Here is a 21824-nt window from a genome sequence, read left to right on the forward strand (position 1 = left end):
ACAAGTACAGGACCTCCAATTTACACTTGTATCAGACAATAATAAAAGTATCAATAGTGTGGCACAGATATCTGAAGTTGGACACAAGGTATATCAGATTTCTCATTTATGTTTTGATCAAAAGTTTTGGAATACTATGTTTAATTATAGTAACGTAGATACTAATCACAAACCAGAATGTGAGAGTAATGATAATTTCTTCTCTTGGTCAGAAAACAGTGTTGTTGATATATCTAAAACAGGTGATGACTGTATTGGATCTGAATTAGGTGGTGTTTTTGATGTAGGTGTGAATAAGAGCTGTGAAATGACTGAGGTTGGTAAATCTGAGACTGGTAGCTTATTGAAAATGAATGTAGGTGTATGATTTTAATGGAGATGAGACTTATGTTGTTAATGATGTTATTGATTAAGTAATTTTGGAAGAATATGATGATGATGATGATGATGATGATGATGATGACGATGTGTCAGTTTTTTGTGGAATTTAAGAATAATGACATTTCAGATTTATTTGTAAATACAGGTGAGGTAAGTGATGCATGTGATGTAAGTGAGTCACGGGATACCAGTCCAGTCAAAGCAGTTTTTCATTAGTGTCATGCAGAGTAATGATACAAACAGTAAAGGTGAGCTATCTGTAAGCCTAGAGAATAAAGATGAATAATTTTTAAAATTTGTTTGGAACCAGATTGATGATAATGTAGATAAATGTACATTCTGGAACAAGTTTGCTGCACAAATCTGCACAAAACAGAAGCAATACGAAATGGAGTACCTATCAGCTGATTACTATAATGTAAATCAGTTACACAAACAAAATGAGATGAGACTTTATTCCCACGTCAGAGACAATACTGTAAGGAGAACTAATTTGAAGAGTATATAATTAGTTTAAGCATACATAGTTTTAAGAAAAGGATCGCATCAATGCAAGTATAGTATAAGGGCATACAATAGGCTAAATTTGAGAATTTAAGTGAATTTAACATACGCTATTGAATGTACACAGTTAAAAATAAGCATATGGATTAAAAGTAGAAGAAAATATACACAGGAAATGACCTATCCAATTACAGTAGAGCATCGATTATTCGAATGTCGGTCAACCGAACGACCGCTTAACCGAACTGTGTACTTGCTTGCACCCTACCGTCCATCATCCCCCTCACTCCCAAACCAAGTTTACCACAGTAGTCGCCACACTGGGCCACCACTGGTAGAACATTGCTTCTAATGGGGCCTTCACAAAGCGCTGCTGACCGGCCAAGCAGCCAGTTGCTGTTTTTCAACGATCAGCACACTTCTGTCGGCTTGGCACTGGCAGTAGAAGTAGCGGCAGCATCAAAGCTGTTCACAGCAACAGCTGCACCAGCTTAGAGTTGAAGCATGCCGCTCCATGCAGTTTGAAGAACTGTGTGCCCTCAAGAAGAGCTTCTCATGGCACAAACAGTCACCTTCTGTTCAGTGTTACGGCCACTTGTGTGCTGCTGCATGAAGAAATGAACTTGACGATACAAAATGCTTAAACATAAACGTGTTGTCCTTTCTGTGAGGGACAAGTACGAGATTATTAAAAGGTTAGAAGAAGGTGGATCTGCAACCACTTTATCCAATGAGTACAAGGTGGGGAAGTCGACAAATACGGATATAAAAAAACAAAAGACGAGCATAGCAAATTTTATAGCTATGCTTGATTCTACTGATGGATCAACAAGCCGTAAAACTTTGAAGCTCGTCACTAACACAGATCTAGGTGATGCTGTTTACAAGTAGTTTACACAAAAGACATCGGAAGGAGAACCTATATCAGGTCCCATTCTGCATGAGAAGGTAATGCAGTTCAACGAAAAGCTTGGAGGGCCTTCGAACTTTAAAGCGAGCACAAGCTGGTTAAAACACTTTGAGTCAAGACACGGCATTTGTGAGCTTACAATACAGGGAGAAAAACTGTCAGCTGTTGCTTTTGTATGTTACTTTGTAATACTAAAAGAGATGCCTGTTTTTATGAATAAATTTACTCTACAGGGCTTCTTTTTGACAAATAAACATGTACAGTTCGATTATCCAAACAAACCAGTTTTACGAACACCCATGTCCCCCAATTATTTTGGATAATCGACGCTCTACTGTATATAAAACAAGATTAAGACAAGTTTGAAAGAGAAAATGATTTGCATACAGCACACAAGTAAGCGATGATGAAAGATAGGCAGAATGAAATATACACTCAGAAAAATGGGTGTGACTGAGACATAAAGTATAAAATAATATATCGTACAAGATTTAGCAAGAGGAGCAGTTGTGTACTGATAAAACTACTTTCTTACAGACAACATTAGAAGCAGTGAGCTTTATGTACAAGAAGAATACATACCCACAAATTTGTATCACAGAACTCACTTATGTTAGTTGCTATTAATTACATAGTACCTTATAGGAAAAGCATAAGCAGCAAAATAAAACTGTAAACATGAGTCATACAACACGTGGGAGATAAGCTAAGGATATATAAAAACAAACCAATGTGCACACAATGTAATTACAAAATACAAATAATTGAGGTAAGTAATGTATGTTTAAAAAGCAATACAGAGAAATAAATGAAAGTTCACTGCTGGATTACATGTTATTCTGGTGATGTCACTGTCATTCTGCATAGGTCTCATTTGTGAGCGTGTTGCATAGCAATGTGACATGTTCTGGTGTCCCAGTTTCTCCGCAGATGGATATTTCATGGTTGGTTAGTCCCATGCAGATTAACTGTACTGGATACGGCCGATGGCCTGTCATGAAATGGACCATCCCCTGGCTTGGGCTGACATGTTTCTGTTGAATATTTCATGTACATCAGGAAAGAGTGTACTCGGTGAACCTTGTCAGATGCATCCCACTCTCTCTGCCATGTTTGAATCTGCCATTGTTTAATTTGTGTTTTGTTTATATCGTTGATTCCCATAATTTCAGTGACTATCGAACCTGTCCCTCTTACGCCAGTAAAGTGCAGCTCTACAACATATTTTTATGTCTAAAGAGCAGGATCCCATCACAATGTAAAGTGCCTCTAGTGGTGTGGTGTTGAAGGCTCCACTCATTCTTAGGAGTACACTATGTTGTCATCATTTTCCAATTGTTTTGTTAGTCTGTATGTTCAATCAGTGAGCACTTATGGTTGCTGAAATTTTGATTTTGCAGGTTCTCGATTTCTAAATAACTGATGATGATTTGTCTGTTTCTATGAATATCTTTTTATTTTATCCCATTCTTCTATACCACACTGACTTTACAATTTCCATTTTCATAAAAACCATCAATTGTTGACAAGATTAGAAAAAAATGTACATTTCCATCAGAGGCATGCTCATTACTACTTACATTCTGCAGGACATACAATAAACCAAAGAGTTTACAAAGCAAAAGAGTTTACAGACTTTCTTGGCCAAAGAAGAATCTTCATTAAAATATGACATTATTTTGCAAATGAATCCAGAAATAAATTTAATGGTTAGCATTAGATTGTACAATTAATAATATGAATTTTACATGTGCCATAAATTTCATAATTTCATATATTTTTAAAACTAGACTAATTGTAATTGTATGTACAGAGTAATAACAAATTAATTTCTTTTTAGATATTTTTAGCCTGAAACATAACACATTGTATACAAAATCATATGATTGTCATTCAGTTAGACAGCTGATATAATGTTCATCTATACAAGAATCGATAGTATACATGGTATAAGTTATTTCTATAGAAAAAGGTAATGTTAGAGGGGGGGTGTCCCATTACAATATCGCCCTGACAAAATTTGGAAACAAAGTATTTACAATTTTTTATGACAGACTAAAAGGTTTGCCAAACAGTGAACAAAGTGATGCCCAGGATAGCAGGTAGATGCATGGAAGTATCTGATACATAACATATTACACAGAATATAAGGAAAATATCTACTATATGAATTACAATCTTTATATATACCAGTATATGGCATTCAGATTTTCAGATTGATGGAACATATTGTCACAAGACAAATAATTCAAGTTCAAAATTAGATCATTACACCAGTACACTATAGAAATAATTACAGAGACAATGTAAATTACTAGAATTTATAAATTTTAAGTTAAGATTTATTCAATCAAACCTTCACAATCTTCAAAAGAGAAGAGAAAAAATTTCAGAGCCTAAGTATATGAAGAGTGAGTCGACTCGAAAAACACAACAATGGGTACAGAACAGAAGAATATACTCAGTCATGAGTAGGATTCAGTCAGCCACATAAACTGTAGTGTTCAAGGATATGTTTACTCATAAAAGAACAAAATAATGGAAAAATATTAGGGCCTACATTTACAATGTAGGGATCGACCCATGAATCCAAACCACACTGTGTACAAACCAGCAAAAAATATTTCAACACAACAAAATGAATAAAGTTTATGATCATATCAATAAGTTCAATCATATGAAAGAGTAATCGTAAGAAGCAACTAGCTTCAATCAATGGTTGAATGCTCTCCTTGAGTACACATATACAGTCACAATGACCAGTGGTACGCAAAATGGAGCTAAGCATGAATCTGTCCACAGCTCAAATTTCAATCAGATACAGTATTGCAATACTCACGATAAATATGGGTAAACAGTCATAAATAACTTTGAATGATGACACAGTCCAGTAGCTAGAGAACCAAAATCAGATTATGTCAGCAGACATATATACATCTTGTTATATTGTTCATACTTGTAAATATCTTCCACAATATTTGCTAATTGTCCATACTAACTAACCTATGTACACAAAGACCCAGACAATTCATTTACAATTGAAAAAGAAAAATTACATACTGATTTAAAGTTACATAATGATTGAGAAGTCAATCCCCTTACATGCATTTAAGTTAAATAACACTATCTTTAGCAGTCTTGGCTAACAATTCACAAATATCAGTCGACACAGATCCAGTCAACAGGTGCTCAAGTACGTTACCGAGCACCCACGATCTATTGCAAGTTGACTGGTCCAGAAGGTACAGCCATACAGCAGTGTGGGCAGTGGACCCGCCGACACCTTTCAGCTTCCTCCTTAGTGTTCTCATCACACAGTCCAACGGATTGGTAACTCCCTGTCTAGCATTCACATCAAATCCTGAATCATTGTTTTGTGTACTAAATATGCTGTTCAATACCTCCTTCACACCACATGAGATATTTTCTCCTTAGTAATTTTTCAAAGTTAATTGTCGGGGATTTATATCAGGTGAAATTAAAAAGTGTTCACATATGAAACATTAATAAAAAGAGTTACATGCAATGAAAAGAATGGACTAATAAGGTGATACACACATACATGCTCAGATACTATTCCTAATCTTTGCAGTGCAAATTATAATTACTGTCTGATTTAAAAATTATAAAAGGATCTACTCATTTAGTCTCATGGCATATATGTATCAAATTCTAAAGCATGTATCTATTACAGAGCACAATACAGTGTTTCATAGGTATTACTCAGTCAATAGATAAGACAAAACTTTAGATATCACATCATCTTACACACTAAATTCCAAACAAACAAAACATGGTTATGTATTCTTATGAATCTACAGATAGATTTAAACCAGTCAATGGATAAGATAGAACTTTAAAAATTACATGATCTTTCATACTACATTCATGGCAAATAAAACACAATTATATAGTCTTATAAATCTACAGACATAGTGAATATTTTCTTCTAGACTAGGTATCATTATGCATCCATGTTCATATCTCTTGTCCTCTATACTGAATGTTAACAGTATTTGATATTTTACATACTTGCTTTGCTTACCAGTATCTCCTCTTAACTTTAGACCTACAATGGGCATTTCAACAAAATTCTTACTGTACTGGATTTTTTCCCTAAATTGTTCAGATAGACCACAAATCAGACTATTTGTATCAATCAAACAGTTCCCTTCCCACTGATCAATCTTAATCTTAATGCAAGGGCATCCAAAATCTGAATCATCATCTCTGTTATTGGACACTTCATGTAAGAGATCACTTTCAATTTCATCAAATGCTACATCTACACTCTTTTTGCAAGGTTTTATCAACTTTGCTGGTATTGTAGCATTGCTTTGGTTACACATGTTGTCAGGTAAAGATTGAACACACTGAATGGACTCCATAGATCATCTAACATCACTTAATACAGAAGGAACACAAAATATATTACTGTCAAAATTACATCTCCTAATTAGATCCTCCTTCACTCCATTCCACCAATTTGGATACAAATTTTGACTAACCACAGCAAACTTATTCAAGAATGTACTGTCATCAATCTGTACTGTACTGTCATCAATCTGCTTCCAAACAAATTTAAAGAATTATCCATCTTTATTCTCTAGGCTTACAGATAACTCACCTGTACTGTTTGAGTCATTACTCTGCATATCACTAATGAGAAACTGCTTTGACTGGACTGGTATCCCATGACTCTCACTTACCTCACCTGTATTAACAAATAACTCTGAATGTGATTATTCTTAAACTCCACAAAACCTGATACTCATATCATCATCATCATCATCATTATCATCACTATCATCATCATATTCTTCCAAACTTACTTCATCAATAACATCATTAACAACACAAGTCTCATCTCCATTAAAATCACACACCTCACCTACACTAATTTGCTATAAGCTGGTGCTGATTCGCTTAAATTCCAAAATGGTTTCTGTCATGGTGTGCAGTGTGTCTTTGCGCATCTCGGCTGTAGCTGGCTGTCCTTAAAGGTGACACTGACCTTGACTTTGAATTTTGCCTACTCTACCCCTACAATCACCTGACAGCCACTTCGGATGTAGTTGTTACAGTACGCTCATCATTAAGTGGAGCTGCGCATCACAATACATCTCACCACTCATGACTCTCACTTAAATCTCATGTGCTGTGAATTCCTTCCTTTTCCATCACTCTTATTCAAGTTTTTGTGCATGATGTAGTATAACTACATCAACTAATGGTTTTCACTCATTCAGTATTACGTATAGTTGTTTTAGTTCTTGTTGTATATTCCGTGTTTCCTTAAGAAATATCAAAAGGTTTCCTTTGCTTCTGTAGATATTTAAGTTTTAGGAAAGTACAATACCAAAATACAAGGAAAATTTCTATTCACTAGGTTGCATGTCATTCTTTGCATGTTAGACAGTAGAAGAAAATTGAACATTCCTTATTGGCTAAACAGGATAGTGGAACAGGGAGAAGGTACCAGAAATATAAGTATTGTACCCCCTAGCTGGAGAGGAACTGAGTGCCAATAAGTTTATTCTTCAAAGGGTGACAAACCTCCTACCTTCACGTGTTTTATTGATAGTACACACAGGGAAAGAATGAGACTTGAATTTTCATTTAACAAATTTCCGCAAATTTATTTGGATACATGACTTATTTTACCATCTTTTATATTTCCTATCAAGTAGTACATAAGTTCAGCTGGTGTGTACTCTGTAGATGTTGGTGGTATGTTGATTTCCTATATGCTGAAATGGACACAAGTATTTTATACATTTCTTTTGATTCTGTGGTATATATGTCTGGATAAATCTATCAAGTTGATGGAAGCATTGTTAGATGGGACTTTTTGGAATTTGGACACAATGTTTTGAGATTTCAAAATTGATTTCCATTAGTCACTTGTAAAATTTGATGTGTTATCAGTTAGTACTGCAAAGGGTTTCCCAACATGTGGTATGTAGTCTTCTAGAATCTGCCTTATATTCGGTCCAGACCTAATAGTTTTGACTGCATATAGCTGGAGATACTTACTAAAAGCGTCACGCAGGGCTACGATGTATTTGACCACACTGCGGGCTTGGGGATATGGTTCTGCAGTGTCAATAGATACAATATCCCATGGTTGCTTTGGTATTATTAGGTGTAGCATGTTAAGAGATGTCCTGTTCTGATGCTCGAACTTTTGACAAACCACATATTGTCAGATAACTTGCTTTATATGTTACTTCGTATTAGGAAAATAACAATACATAGAAATTTTGGCAGCACACTTTAGCAAGCCATAGTGTCCCCATGTGCAGTGCATGTGTTGAATTAAATTGTCCACATATTCCTCAAGTATGCACACACACCATTTATCCATTTGTGAATATCTTCTATGAAAAAGTATGCCATTATGTATAATAACACTACTCTAAATGTCCGTGTGTTCTAGACGGCAATTTTTTTATTACCTTGCTCCATCTTGGGTCTACTTCCTGCAAGTGTTGCATGTTTTTGCACATTTTGATATAACAGTTCAAAAGCTCCATCATTTATTAAAAGTATCCTGAAATCTGATGTTTGTTCTTCGTACTCATGTAAATCGGTGAGGCCTTGGGGTAACTGTGATAGTCCATCTGCCAAAACATTCTGTTCCTCTTTTATGCATACTATTTCAAAATCAAAATTTTGAACATACATGTTAAACGGAAATATAACTCCATATCTGGGTGTTTATGGATAGGTGCATAAATCAGCACCTACTTTATCTGCTGAAAATTATTTTAGCATTCTTTAGTCCACAACCAAGTGTGGTTTTTATGCAGTAAGTTTAATAGTGAACTACTGTTCAACAATTGTTGTGGCAGAAATTTCCTAAAAAATGAGGCCATTCCCAGAAAACCTTTTAATTGTTTCATTGTGTGGGGTGTTGGGAAATTGTGTATTGTGTGTAGTTTACTGGGGTCAGGTACAGTTCTGACTGGTGAAATTATATGCCATAAGAATTTTATTTTGTCTTTCCCAAATTTGGACTTTTTAAAGTTAACTGTAACATCATATCCATCAAATTATTGAAAAACTTTTTCCAAAACACTTACATGTTCATTCCATGTTTGGATCACAATTAATAGGTTATCAACATAGAGTGTAATCTGGCTAATAAATTTCAGTCCAAGCACTCTGTCTAATGCTTCAATAAATGCACCAGCACTCACTTTTAATCCAAAAGATAGCACCCTGAACTAGTAGCTCCTTGCGGCTAGTATGAAAGCTGTATGCTTTCTACTCTCTTCATGTAATAAAATTTGCCAGTGTGAAGCCTTTAAATCAAGGGATGTTAAGTACCTAAAGCCATGAGACTTTAATAACTACTCTTCTAAATTTTCTGGCCTTGTTCTTGTAGGAATGATGATTTTGTTTATTTCTCTCACACCTAACACCAACTGTACTGTTCAGTCAGTTATACCAACTGTGATAATCGGACTGCAATACCTATTTCTTGTCTTACTGCCTCTTTCTTTGCCCAAGGAATACCATATGATGTTCTACAATAAGTTTCATGCAGGTATACTTCCATTTTATATTCATATCCTTGAATGACAATGGGTTCTTTACGATAAATGCTGTGATACTTATACAGTAATTATGTCAATTCACTTCTTTGTTCACTATTAAGACCAGTAGATTTACTTATTTTACTGTCTACTGTTTGCTCATCAAGGATCTCCCTGCCAATGTCATCATGTTCTATTTTATTTACTATTAAGATCTGAGGGTAGATAAGTTTAACATCAATGTCAGGTATCCTGTGACGGTCACCACTTCATAATATAATAAAAAAATACAGTTTAGATATACAGGGTGTTACAAAAAGGTACGGCCAAACTTACAGGAAATATTCCTCACACACAAATAAAGAAAAGATGTTATGTGGACATGTGTCTGGAAATGCTTAATTTCCATATTAGAGCTCATTTTAGTTTCGTCAGTATGTACTGTACTTCCTCGATTCACCACCAGTTGGCCCAATTGAAGGAAGGTAATGTTGACTTCAGTGCTTGTGTTCACATGCGACTCATTGCTCTACAGTACTAGCATCAAGCACATCAGTACTTAGCATCAACAGGTTAGTGTTCATCACAAACGTGGTTTTGCAGTTAGTACAGTGTTAACAAATGCGGAGTTGGTAGTTGCCCCTTTGATGTATGGATTAGCAAGGGGCAATAGCCGTGGCATGGTACGTTTGTATCAAGACAGGTTTCCAGAATGAAGGTGTTTCAACAGGAAGACGTTCGAAGCAATTGATCGGCATCTAAGGGAGCACGGAACATTCCAGCCTATGACTCGTGACTGGGGAAGACCTAGAATGACGAGGACACCTGCAATGGACGAGGCAATTCTTCGTGCAGATGACGATAACCCTAATGTCAGAGAAGTTGCTGCTGTACAAGGTAACGTTGACCACACCACTGTATGGAGAGTGCTATGGGAGAACCAGTTGTTTCCATACCATGTACAGTGTGTGCAGGCACTGTCAGCAGCTGATTGGCCTCCAAGGGTACACTTCTGCGAATGGTTTATCCAACAATGTGTCAATCCTCATTTCAGTGCAAATGCTCTCTTTGCAGATGAGGCTATATTCCAACATGATCAAATTGTAAATTTTCACAATCAGTGAGCAAATTGTAAATTTTCACAATCAACATGTGTGGGCTGATGAGAATCCGCACATTATTGTGCAATCACGTCATCAACACAGATTTTCTGTGAACGTTTGGGCAGGCATTGTTGGTGATGTCTTGATTGGGCCCCATGTTCTTCCACCTATGCTCAATGGAGCACATTATCATGATTTCATATGGGATACTCTACCTGTGCTGCTAGAACATGTGCCTTTACAAGTACGACACAACATGTGGTTTATGCACGATGGAGCTCCTGCACATTTCAGTCGAAGTGTTCGTACGCTTCTCAACAAGAGATTCGGAGACCGATGGATTGGTAGAGGTGGACCAATTCCATGGCCTCCACGCAGTCCTGACCTCAACCCTCTTGACTTTCATTTATGAGGGCATTTGAAAGCTCTTTTCTACGCAACCCTGGTACCAAATGTAGAGACTCTTCGTGCTCGTATTGTGGATGGCTGTGATACAATATGCCATTCCCCAAGGCTGCATCAGTGCACCTGGATTCCATGCGACGGAGGGTGGATGCATGTATCCTCGCTAACGGAGGACATTTTGAACATTTCCTGTAACAAAGTGTTTGAAGTCACGCTGGTACGTTCTGTTGCTGTATGTTTCCATTCCATGATTAATGTGAGTGGAAGAGAAGTAATAAAATGAGCTCTAACATGGAAAGTAAGCGTTTCTGGACACATGTCCACATAGCATATTTTCTTTCTTTGTGTGTGAGGAATGTTTCCTGAAAGTTTGGCTGTACCTTTTTGTAACACTGTATAGAAATAATGAGATTAATTTTCTGGCATGTTAGACTAGCACAATAAGCTGAGCAATGCCTGTAAATGGGTAAAGAATCTTTTCAAATGAGTTCCACATAAACAAAATAGTCTATCTCTTGTTCTAGATTTATGCTTACCAATTAATAACACTACGTCCAATCACTGTATCCACCTACAAAATCTTGACCATGTCCTTCACACTGTTCTAAACGGATCCTTATGATAACTCCGAAGTACACATGTGAGCTTCCTGGCTTTCCATATATTACAATACTACTTGGAATAATGTCTTATACAGCTTTTGACTTAGTAAAATAATACTTTGATGCACATAAAAAATACAGACTTTTTACTTATTTTCACAACCAAAATGGCTACCGCTGATTACGCTCTAAAATAACATGCATCTACCTTTGTTAATTAACAGAGAGTGAGTCCTTCCTTTTACTGAGGAACAGAAGAAAAATCTTCTGTTTTTTTGACATTTGAAAATCAAAAATACATGACGGTAGGTGCAGGCTCTATGCTGGGCTACCGCTTCACATTTTCTCGTTGCCTTTGAAGAAAATGAAAACACGAAAGGTACATCATACCAGGCATAACCATACAAACAGAGATGCACAAAACCATCTGCAACAGTTGAACAACAACACAAACCAACAAGCAGTTTCTAGCAACATCCATAATAATAATAATAATAATAATAATAATAATAGCCCAAGCAATGGCAGTTGGGTAACAACAAAAACCACAGTTACAGAAACAAGAGACGTAATAGGAGATATAACCCACAACAGTTGAACAACAACACAAACCAACAAGCAGTTTCTAGCAACATCCATAATAATAATAATAATAATAATAATAATAATAATAATAGCCCAAGCAATGGCAGTTGGGTAACAACAAAAACCACAGTTACAGAAACAAGAGACATAATAGGAGATATAACCCCAGATATCAGCAATACCCTGCCCTTGACATTGAACTCACTGAATCTGAATGAGAATGGTAATGATTGGAGGAGTCATTGTCAATTATTACAGATGTTACTGAAGAGCAATGCTCAATTCTTCACCAATGACAGGGAAGCTAGATATGACCAACTTTGCCCCAAAAAGTTGGTAGGTAGTAGTGAATGGAGCTGTGATGGTAACATTAAGATGATGTGTTTTAATGAAGGCATTGACATTAGGGATGACTTGATACATGGTCATAAACCTTGTAATGTTTCACTTTGAACTATTCCACAAGCAGCCATCAATGCTAAGATTGCAGAATTACTGACCTTACCCATGGTGGATCACAAAATCTTAGGTGATGTAGGAGGATTCTCTCATTCTATAAAGGTACAAACAAAAATAATTATGGACATTGTTAATGGAGCAGTAGAATGTATGTGCCTAGTTGTTCCCAATGTTATTGTAGATTTCATTATTGGGCATGAGTTACTGAGAGAGATGAATGGTGTAATAGACTTTACTTGTGTTTAACAGACAAGAAGCTCTAATAACAGTAGTGCAGAAGTAGGAGTTACATGGCTGCTACTCATCTGCCAATATTTTGAATACCAGTGTATCTAAGCAAATCAAACAAAATATATCTAAAAACAAAGATGATGTGACTTACCAAACGAAAGCGCTGGCAGGTTGATAGACACAAAAACAAACACAAACATATATACAAAATTCAAGCTTTCGCAACCAATGGTTGCTTCATCAGGAATGAGGGAAGGAGAAGGAAAGACGAAAGGATGTTAGTTTTAAGGGAGAGGGTAAGGAGTCATTCCAATCTTGGGAGCGGAAAGACTTACCTTAGGGGGAAAAAAGCACAGATACACACTCGCACACACACACATATCCATCCACCCACACACAGACACAAGCTGACATTTGTTTTTAGATATATTTTTCCCACGTGGAATGTTTCCCTCTATTATATTCAAATCAAACAAAAGGTAGATGTGCCCTAATGTAATGAATAACTACATGAGTTACTTCAATATTATGCCATGATATTCAACGAAAATCCAGGTATTATCAGAGGATACCTTTGCCACCTTAATGTTGCACCTCATAGGACTTACTTCCACAAATATTCTCCATTCACTGCTTGCTAAAAGCTGCCATTGACAGAGAAATAAAGTGTATGCTTACCTGGGGCATTACTGAACCATCAAACAGTCAGTATTGTAGTCCACTCCTGGTTGTACAAAAAACTGATGGAAGTGTTTGCATGGTTCTTGATGCTAGAGAAACCAACAAAATTGTTCTTCCTTTAAGGACATGACCACTAAACATAGAAGAGTTAATTCAGTAGTTCCCGGTGTCAAGATTTGCACTACACTGATCTAAGATAATCATTTTGGCAAGTACTATTACATGTAGAATCATGGATGTGAGGAGGATTACAGGATTGGTTGCACCAAGAATCCAATAATCACACCCATTTAGCAATAGTTCATTTATTAACCTTAACACATACAAGGATCACAAAGAACTGAACTGAACATGGTGGAACAGCCAAAGATAATGCTTAGAGTCCAAAGATGAATGCATATTGATGTTGGTGTCGCCACATAGCACCCCACCACCCCCCACCCCCCAGTACGAAGTACTCTTGAGAGGCCGAGGGGGAGGGGGGTGACTATGGCATTGGCAGGGGTGGTCTGCAGGAGCCGGACCTTGGTCAGCTCAACAGCATCGTCAGGGAGCTGTGTGGGTAGATGTCGTTAAGGAAGGTTCGGCCACCAAACCTGGAAGTCGCTGAAGCGAGCTGGGCGTCGTGCTGGGCACGCGGCGGCAGGTAGGCCGGTGATATGCGGGTGTAACGGAGCAATGACGACACTGTCTCTGGTGGGTGTGGTGAACACTCGAACCGTGTCCAGGTCGACATTGGGTGGGAGGGGAACACATTTCACCAGGTGTCAGGGAATGGCGAAGGTTGTGTCATGAGCACTGGATGAAGAGAAACACATGACAAACAGCGTATAATTGCAGAGTATTATTGAGAGGTTGTGGATTATGTCCAGGGGACAGGAACAAACACCTCGAGTGAGGGCACGTTCCAGGGGGGGGGGGGGGGGGGTGAGAAACCTTGACAGGGCGAGGCAGGTGACAGTGGAGAGGTCGAAGGGACCGGTGAAGGGCCCGGCGGCGAGGGCGTGATCGTAGGTAAGCTCGACGTGGGGAGCATGCGGTCACTCGACGGAGTGCGTGAGACTGGAGTAGAGGGCGAGGTCGGAGGAGAGCTCGACGATTGGTGGTGGAACTCACTCAATCCAGTGTGTAAGTCCGATGTGGAGAGAGTGGTAGGAATATCGTGAGCCACAACAGTGAGTTGAGTGGTCGTGGCCTGAAAGGGGGGGGGGGGGGGGGTAGAAGAAGGCTCGACATGAGCAGGCTTAAGTCTGTTGAGGGAGACTGTAACAGCTGAATCTTTCATCTGAATTTCATAGGTGTTGGCTGAGCGCCGGAGAACTCGGTACGGACTGGTATACGGAGGTTGGAGAGGAGCACGGACAGTGTCATCTCGGAGCATGATGTACTCGCAATTGTCCAGAGATTTTGGGACGTGAACCTTAGGACAGGAATGGCTGGTGGGTGGAGGGATATGGAGGATGATGAAGAGGTGTCAGACGCGGTCCATGAAGGAAGGTAAGTCAGACTGAGGGAGAGAAGCGGAAGGGCTCACAAGTTCGCCAGGGAGAACAATGACCTGGCCGTATACGAACTCGGGTATTGTGCCCTTGAGGTCTTCCTTATAGATCGCACAAATGTCGAGTAGCACAAGGGGAAGGGCTTCCGTCCATAAAGAGTCGTGGCATCAAAGAGCCACCTTGAAAGTGCGGTGCAAGTGCTCAACTAGCCTGTTACTTTGCAGGTGGTATGCTGTGGTATGGATGTGCCGAATGTCGCAAATGCTACAAATCCCGTTGATCATGGCCGACTCAAATTGTCTGCCCTGGTCAGTCGTGATGATAGCTGCACATCCGAAATGCAATACCCATGACTCGACGAAAGCTCGAGCAACAGTTTCTGCTGTAATATTGGGGAGGGGGAGAGCCTGGACCCAGCGAGTTGTTCGGTCGATAGACGAGAGAACATAACGAAAGCCATTAGAGGGGGAGAGAGGACCGACAATGTCAATGTGAATATGCTGAAAAAAGCCCAGGAGGGATCGAAAAGTACCGAGGGGGGGGGGGGGTGAAGTGTGCATGTGTACTTTGCAGTGTTGGCACCCGACGCAGGAGTGTGCCCATTTCTGGCAGTCGTAGTTGACATATCTCCACACAAGTGCTCCGCTATGAGGTGGGCGGACGCACGAACAATGGGGTGGGCTAAATTATGCAATCCGTTGAGGACAGCTCGACAGGGTGTGGTTGGGATGAGGCGGCGTAATGTGCCCGTACTGTCGTTGCACCAGATCTCACCAGAAATGCCAGGGAAGGTGGTGCAGACGAAGTGTAGTGAAGAAGCAGAGTCTGAAATTAGGTTTTGTGTTTCCTAGTCGGCGGGTTGGAGGTTAGGCAGTTCAGAGAATGGACGGCGTCAACTCATGAAAGGAAATGAGCAACTATATTGTCAGCAACCTTTATGTGTCTGAGATCGATGGTGAACTGAGATATGAAGTCCATGTATCTGAAGCAGTGAGGAGGCGCGTCAGCTGGCAGATTTGTAATGGCCGCAGCCAGGGGTTTGTGGCCCGTTAAAACATAGAAAGGGCAACCCTCAACCTCTGTCTTAAAACGCTTAATCGCTTTGTAGACTGGGAGCAACTCCGTGTTGAACATGGAATATTTCCATTGCGCATTGGTGAGTTTGCACTAGAAGAACTGCAGAAGCGAAGTTTGGCTGTCGATTGTCTGGCTAAGGACAGTGCCAATGGCTGTATCACTCACGTCTGTAGTGATAAAAAGCTGTGCATTGGGATGAGGATGCATGATGGTGCAGGCCTTGGCAGAAAGATTTTTGAGGGCATTGAAAGAATGAGTCATAGCAGGGTCCATGGAACAGGCCGTGATCCAGAAGTGTTGGTGCCTGCCAAGGCGTCCGTCAGTGGAGCCTGAATATCTGCAGCCCGAGATAGATGTCGGCGATAATAATTAACCATCCCCAGAAAGCGCCAGAGCTCTTTGAATGCAAAGGTCTGGGTAGGTTTAGTATTGTTTGTACTTTCTCAGAGACACAAAAACCAAGAAAAGTGACCGCAGGTTGATGTAGCTGCAATTTGTCCTGGTTGGTCTTGATGCCTGCTGCCACAAGAGTGTTCATAACAGTTTTCACATGTCGAATGTTGTCCTTGATGGAGGAGCTGAACACAAGAATGTCATCAAGATATGCAAAGTAGAATTTTATGTTGAATAGCACTTTGTTGATGAAGCGTTGTCAGGTCTGCAGGTCTGGGTTGTGTGTTTCAGACCAAAGGGCATGAATCGAAACTGAAATAACCCGATTAGGGTGGTGATTGCTGTCTTCTTGATGTCTCCAGATGCCATGGGGATCTGGTGGTAGGCCCGTTTGCAATCAATGACAGAGAACGTGGTCGCACCTGCAAGGGAACTGGTAAAGTCAGCAATGTTGGGTATGGGGTAGGTGTCCATAATTGTTCGTGCATTTAGTTGATGGTAGTCTCCGCACATGCACCAGGACCAGTCTTTCTTGGGTGTCATATGTATGGGCGTAGACCAGCTACTGGCAGAGGGTTCAATGATGCCGGAGATTAGTAGTTCAGAAATCTGACTTTTAAGGTCAGAGAGGCACTCGGGACAAAGTCGACTTGGTTTACTCGAGATTGGGGGACCTGGAGTGAGGTGAAGGTAGTGAACCATGCCATTGATGATGACGGAAATGTTGCTGGTGGCATGGGAGGCAGTTTGTTTGCAAGGTGTGGCGGGCGGGGCAAGCGAGGCATGGTCGTGGTGTTTGGAGCCACTTGGTGGATCCGACAGGAGACAAGGCGGCGAAGCATACCAGGAGTCAATGCAACAAGTGCTGTAGTGTCTGTAATTCCTTTGCTGCATCAGAGAGCTGGAGCTATGTTTATTGGAGCCAGAGGGAGAGCTTGAAGTTTTCCTTGTGTAGGCAAGTGACGTGTTCAAGCTCGACAAGCTATTAGATTTCTGTTTTGACCGACTTGGTTGCAACAGTCAAGATTAGATATTTTGTATATGATAAATTTATTAACAGTGCTTAACAATGTTTCATTCTGAATGGGAAAGGCCAGGCAGCCAGTCTCCATATTGGCCCTCCACCTTGAGTGACCTGAATGCATTACAACTCGCCACTCACCCTGCTGTGAGGGTGGATACACCGTGTCATGTGCACTCAAGATTGACAAATGACATTCGACAAAATTGAGTCCACTCTTGTCAATGCACTGATATTACACAATCTACATATGGCATTAGATTTCGGTTTAGAGAGTGACACATCATTATATGGACTAGGGTCATGCCTATTTCAAGTTCTGGTAGTTACATGATCACCTAATTTTTGTGCAACAGCCTCTGCGAGCAGAACACTCACTAACTGTGATTGTGTATATGCCACCATAGAGTTGCAAGCACTGACAGTAGAGTGATCATTCAAAAAATGCCACTCTCATCTGGCAGTTGCATATGCAAAGGTGTAGTGCAATTGCCAAGCACTCAGATTTCTTAATAATTGTAGACTATTACATCCATGATTAAACAGGTGGATGCTTATTCTTCAAGAATATTGTTTTGCAATTATTTATGTACACAGCAAGGAGAATTTTACCATGGATGCCTTGTCTAGACTGCCAGAAGGGCTAACAGACACCACTGACTTCAAAGAACAAACCACAGAGTTTAATGTTTTACTTATGAAGGATGTTGAAAACTGACATGTATATCTGAGAATTTGCAGAAAATGGCATGTTTGCAGTGTGAAGACCATCACTGGAGTTCTGTTATACAACTATAAAAATTCTAAAGAATAAAGGAGCTTTATCAGTTATGCAACTATCTTACTGGTACTATGTGAAGCCCGTTCACTGTCTACGTAAGATGTTAATAACAGCTTGTCTCCTTTATCTACCTGTCTCCCTTTTCTACATTCAGTGGTCGTTTGGGGAATGGGATGCATACAAGAAATATCTGTGACAACACATTCAGTCTTTTGGGATTATTGTCATTATTTTATGTTGTACCTTGTTCCTTTCATGGACATTGCCAAGAAACTATCAACCCCTATGTTAGCCCACCTCTTTGCATGATCCATCTTCTTTAACATTTGACCAAATGTGTGCACTTGTTTCGAAATACTACTGTAAGATCACCCATATTATTGCATCCCAGGCTGAGTTTTACCACTGTAGGAAGCAACCACATCAATGCTATTGAGCATGGGCAGCTGAACTCTATGGGTTAAGCTGTCATTTTCATTTTATATCTAATGTTATAAAGAGCCGAATCAGATGGTAACAGATGCTATCATAAATTCGATCTGGATTGTGAGGTGTGAGAGTGTGCCCTCCAGGGTGAAAATCCATCTCGCTCTGAGGTTTTAGCTACTGTGCAGTCATTTGAGGTGTCATGAGCTGCAGGTAACCAAATTGAGTCATGGTGAGAGGTATCAGCAATCAAACCTTCTCCTCCACACCAAGCTTCAGATAATTCACAGGGGGAAGATATGGTCATGGCAGTCCACACAAGCATCAAGGCAGCTGGTCTTGCTCCCAGCAGCCGCCACACCAACAAAGTAAACAGGCCGTGGATATGGATGTAAACATTCTATCAGCTATTTCTGCTGCATCAAACAAGCTTTTCATTGATCTTATGGTTTTTTATAAAGTTCTGTACATGGAAGTGGATACAGGAGCTGCAGTAGCCTTGTTAAAGTCACAAAAGTATAGGGACTTTGGCTCCCCTCTGCTTCTCTCTGTGTCATGAAAGTTAGTAAATTACAGTAAACAGAGTATTCCTATTTTCAGCCAATTCTCTGACCCAGTGACCTACAAGTCAGCAGTCTGGTCTGTTGTTGATAGTGCACATACGGAGAATCTCTTTGGATTAGATGCTTTGTTGTTTGGTTTTATCATTTCAGATGAAGTGAGTTTGGTGTCTGAATGAGTGCTGTGTAGACAGTTAAATGCATTATGTTCTGAATTTCCCCCTTTGTTCTCTCCTAGACTGGGGTGTGCCAACATTTTTCAAGTGTGCATTACTGTGAAACCTTCTGCTTGGCCTCAATTTTTTCTGGGCCCATCCTGTTCTAGTGGCACTCAAGCAATTAGTCAAAGATGAATTAGATCACGTCACAGAATTTGATGTTGTTGAGCCTATTGCTTCAAGTGAATTATCTACTGCCTTAGCTATAGTAAAGAAACCATCAGGCTGGTTTTCCCTGTGTGGCAATTTTAAAGTTTCTGTGGATGCACAATCCATAATCGTTATGTACCCCATACCGAACCTGGGTGAACTCTTTGCAAAGTTATCAGGTGGTCAATATCTCACAAAAATGACTTTTTGGATGCCTATTTACAACTCCCTTTAGATACAGAGTCACAACATATATTGCTGTCAATACCCCTTTTGGACTGTACCAATACTTGTGGTTGCCTTTTGGAGTTTGCAGCATTCCTGCTATTTTTAACGTTTTTTGGAATGCTTACACCATCTGTGCTCGGCTTTGAAAACTATTTGGATGGCATTGTAGTTTCTGGTGCCTCTACTGAGGAACATTTACTAAATATTTGTACTCTTTTTTCTGTGCTCCATGCAATGGGTTAAAGTGTAATTTAGAAAATTATCAGTTTTTTCAACCTTCTACTGTTCATCTTGGATTTGAAGTTTCTCTTGACTGTCTCAAACTCCTGCATCAATGTGTTTCTGCTATTGTGTCACTTTCATGCCATACATCAGCCAGAGAACTTCGGGTTTTTCTGGGCAAAGTTGCCTACTCCCATACATTTTTTCCTGAGTCAGAGACAACCGCACAGCTGTTCCATGCATTGCCATTAGATTAGATTAGATTAGTACTTGTTTCATAGATCATGAATATGACACTTCATAATCTCGTGGAACGTGTCAGGTTAATAAGAGATGTCTATACAAGATATTGCAATACACAAAATATTACATGACACCCAATATTTTTAATTTTGTGTGTGTGTGTGTGGGGGGGGGGGGGGGGAGGAATTACCCACTTACTATATCCAAAAATTCATCTAATGAACAGAAGGAGATGCTATTCAGAAATTCTTTTAATTTCCTTTTAAATGCTATATGGCTATCTGTCAGGCTTTTGACGCTATTAGGTAAGTGACCAAAGACTTTTGTGGCAACATAATTTACCCCCTTCTGAGCCAAAGTTAGATTTAACCTTGAATAGTGAAGACCATCCTTTCTCCTAGAGTTGTAGCCATGTACACTGCTATGCAAAGGGCCTCAGTTTTGCTGGTCACCATATTGTGTTGTGAAACCATATTATCCACCATTAAGACCATGTTGCAGTCTATGCTGTGCTTAGTGACGTACCAACCAGGCCTCCACTTGGTCCTCACAACAGACGTTCACAGTACAGGTTGGGGGCAGTACTGGCTCATAGATATCCCAATGGCTCTGAGCAGCCTATGCTTATGCCTAAAAAATGCTGACTCCTGCTCATACTAGGTACCCCCAGAAAGAAGAGGAATTTTTGGCCAATGTATATGCTGTGAAGGAATTCCATGTTCACACCGTTCAGCGAGAAGAGCCCAGGTGCACTACTCCATAGACACTAGATGAGGATACTGTTAAACCTTCTGTGTTCTCCAACTGGACATCAACCCATGCAGCCACCACTCCTCTTCTAGCCAGGTGTGGCTGTCTAGCCATGTGGTTTTGGATGTTGCCCTAAATGGATTCCAGCTGTCACTGCCAGATACTGGGGACAGCATCTCTGTGACATCCTCAAGAAGAAAAGCCTCTGCTTGAGGCCCTATGATCAGCTTTGTCTTCATGTGAACAGTCAGATGGTCCCCGGAGGCAGCATCTCTGCAACATCCTCAAGGAGGACAGTCTCTACTTGAGGCCCCATGATCAGCTTTGCCTTCATGTGGACAGTCTGGACAGTCATATGCCCTCTGGTGTCACACCATCACCTCTGAGTCATCCACATTGGGTGTCACAATACCTGCTGCTGCCAATTCTCCATTCCTTCACAGGTGAGAGCATCAGTCCTCAGTGGCCAAGCCAGCAATTCCTTTATCGCTTTCAAAACCTTCATCAGGGATTCTATCACCCACTTCTGAACAACTGCTGATACCAGTATCATCAGCACTCTGAGCACTGTCACCAGAGCCGATGCCTGAGGTCAACATGGAAACAGCGCAGTTTTGCTGTTATGGTTTGACATGGGGAGGTGGGTGCAGAATGTGTTTACACGCAAAGTGCTTCAGACTGTATGCTTCCATTCCAGTACACCACCTTAGTCAGAGCCCAGCAGATGCAGAGAACAGTATGGATATCTCAAGAATCCGTGATCTCGCTAAGAGAAGGGGATACTGCTACACAGTGATGCGTGTATGTACTCCCAACAGGCTGCGCATGTGGCAGTGCTGTGTTGTCTGCAAGGG

The sequence above is a fragment of the Schistocerca gregaria genome, chromosome 7 (assembly GCF_023897955.1).
Source record: "Schistocerca gregaria isolate iqSchGreg1 chromosome 7, iqSchGreg1.2, whole genome shotgun sequence".
NCBI lineage: Eukaryota > Metazoa > Arthropoda > Insecta > Orthoptera > Acrididae > Schistocerca > Schistocerca gregaria.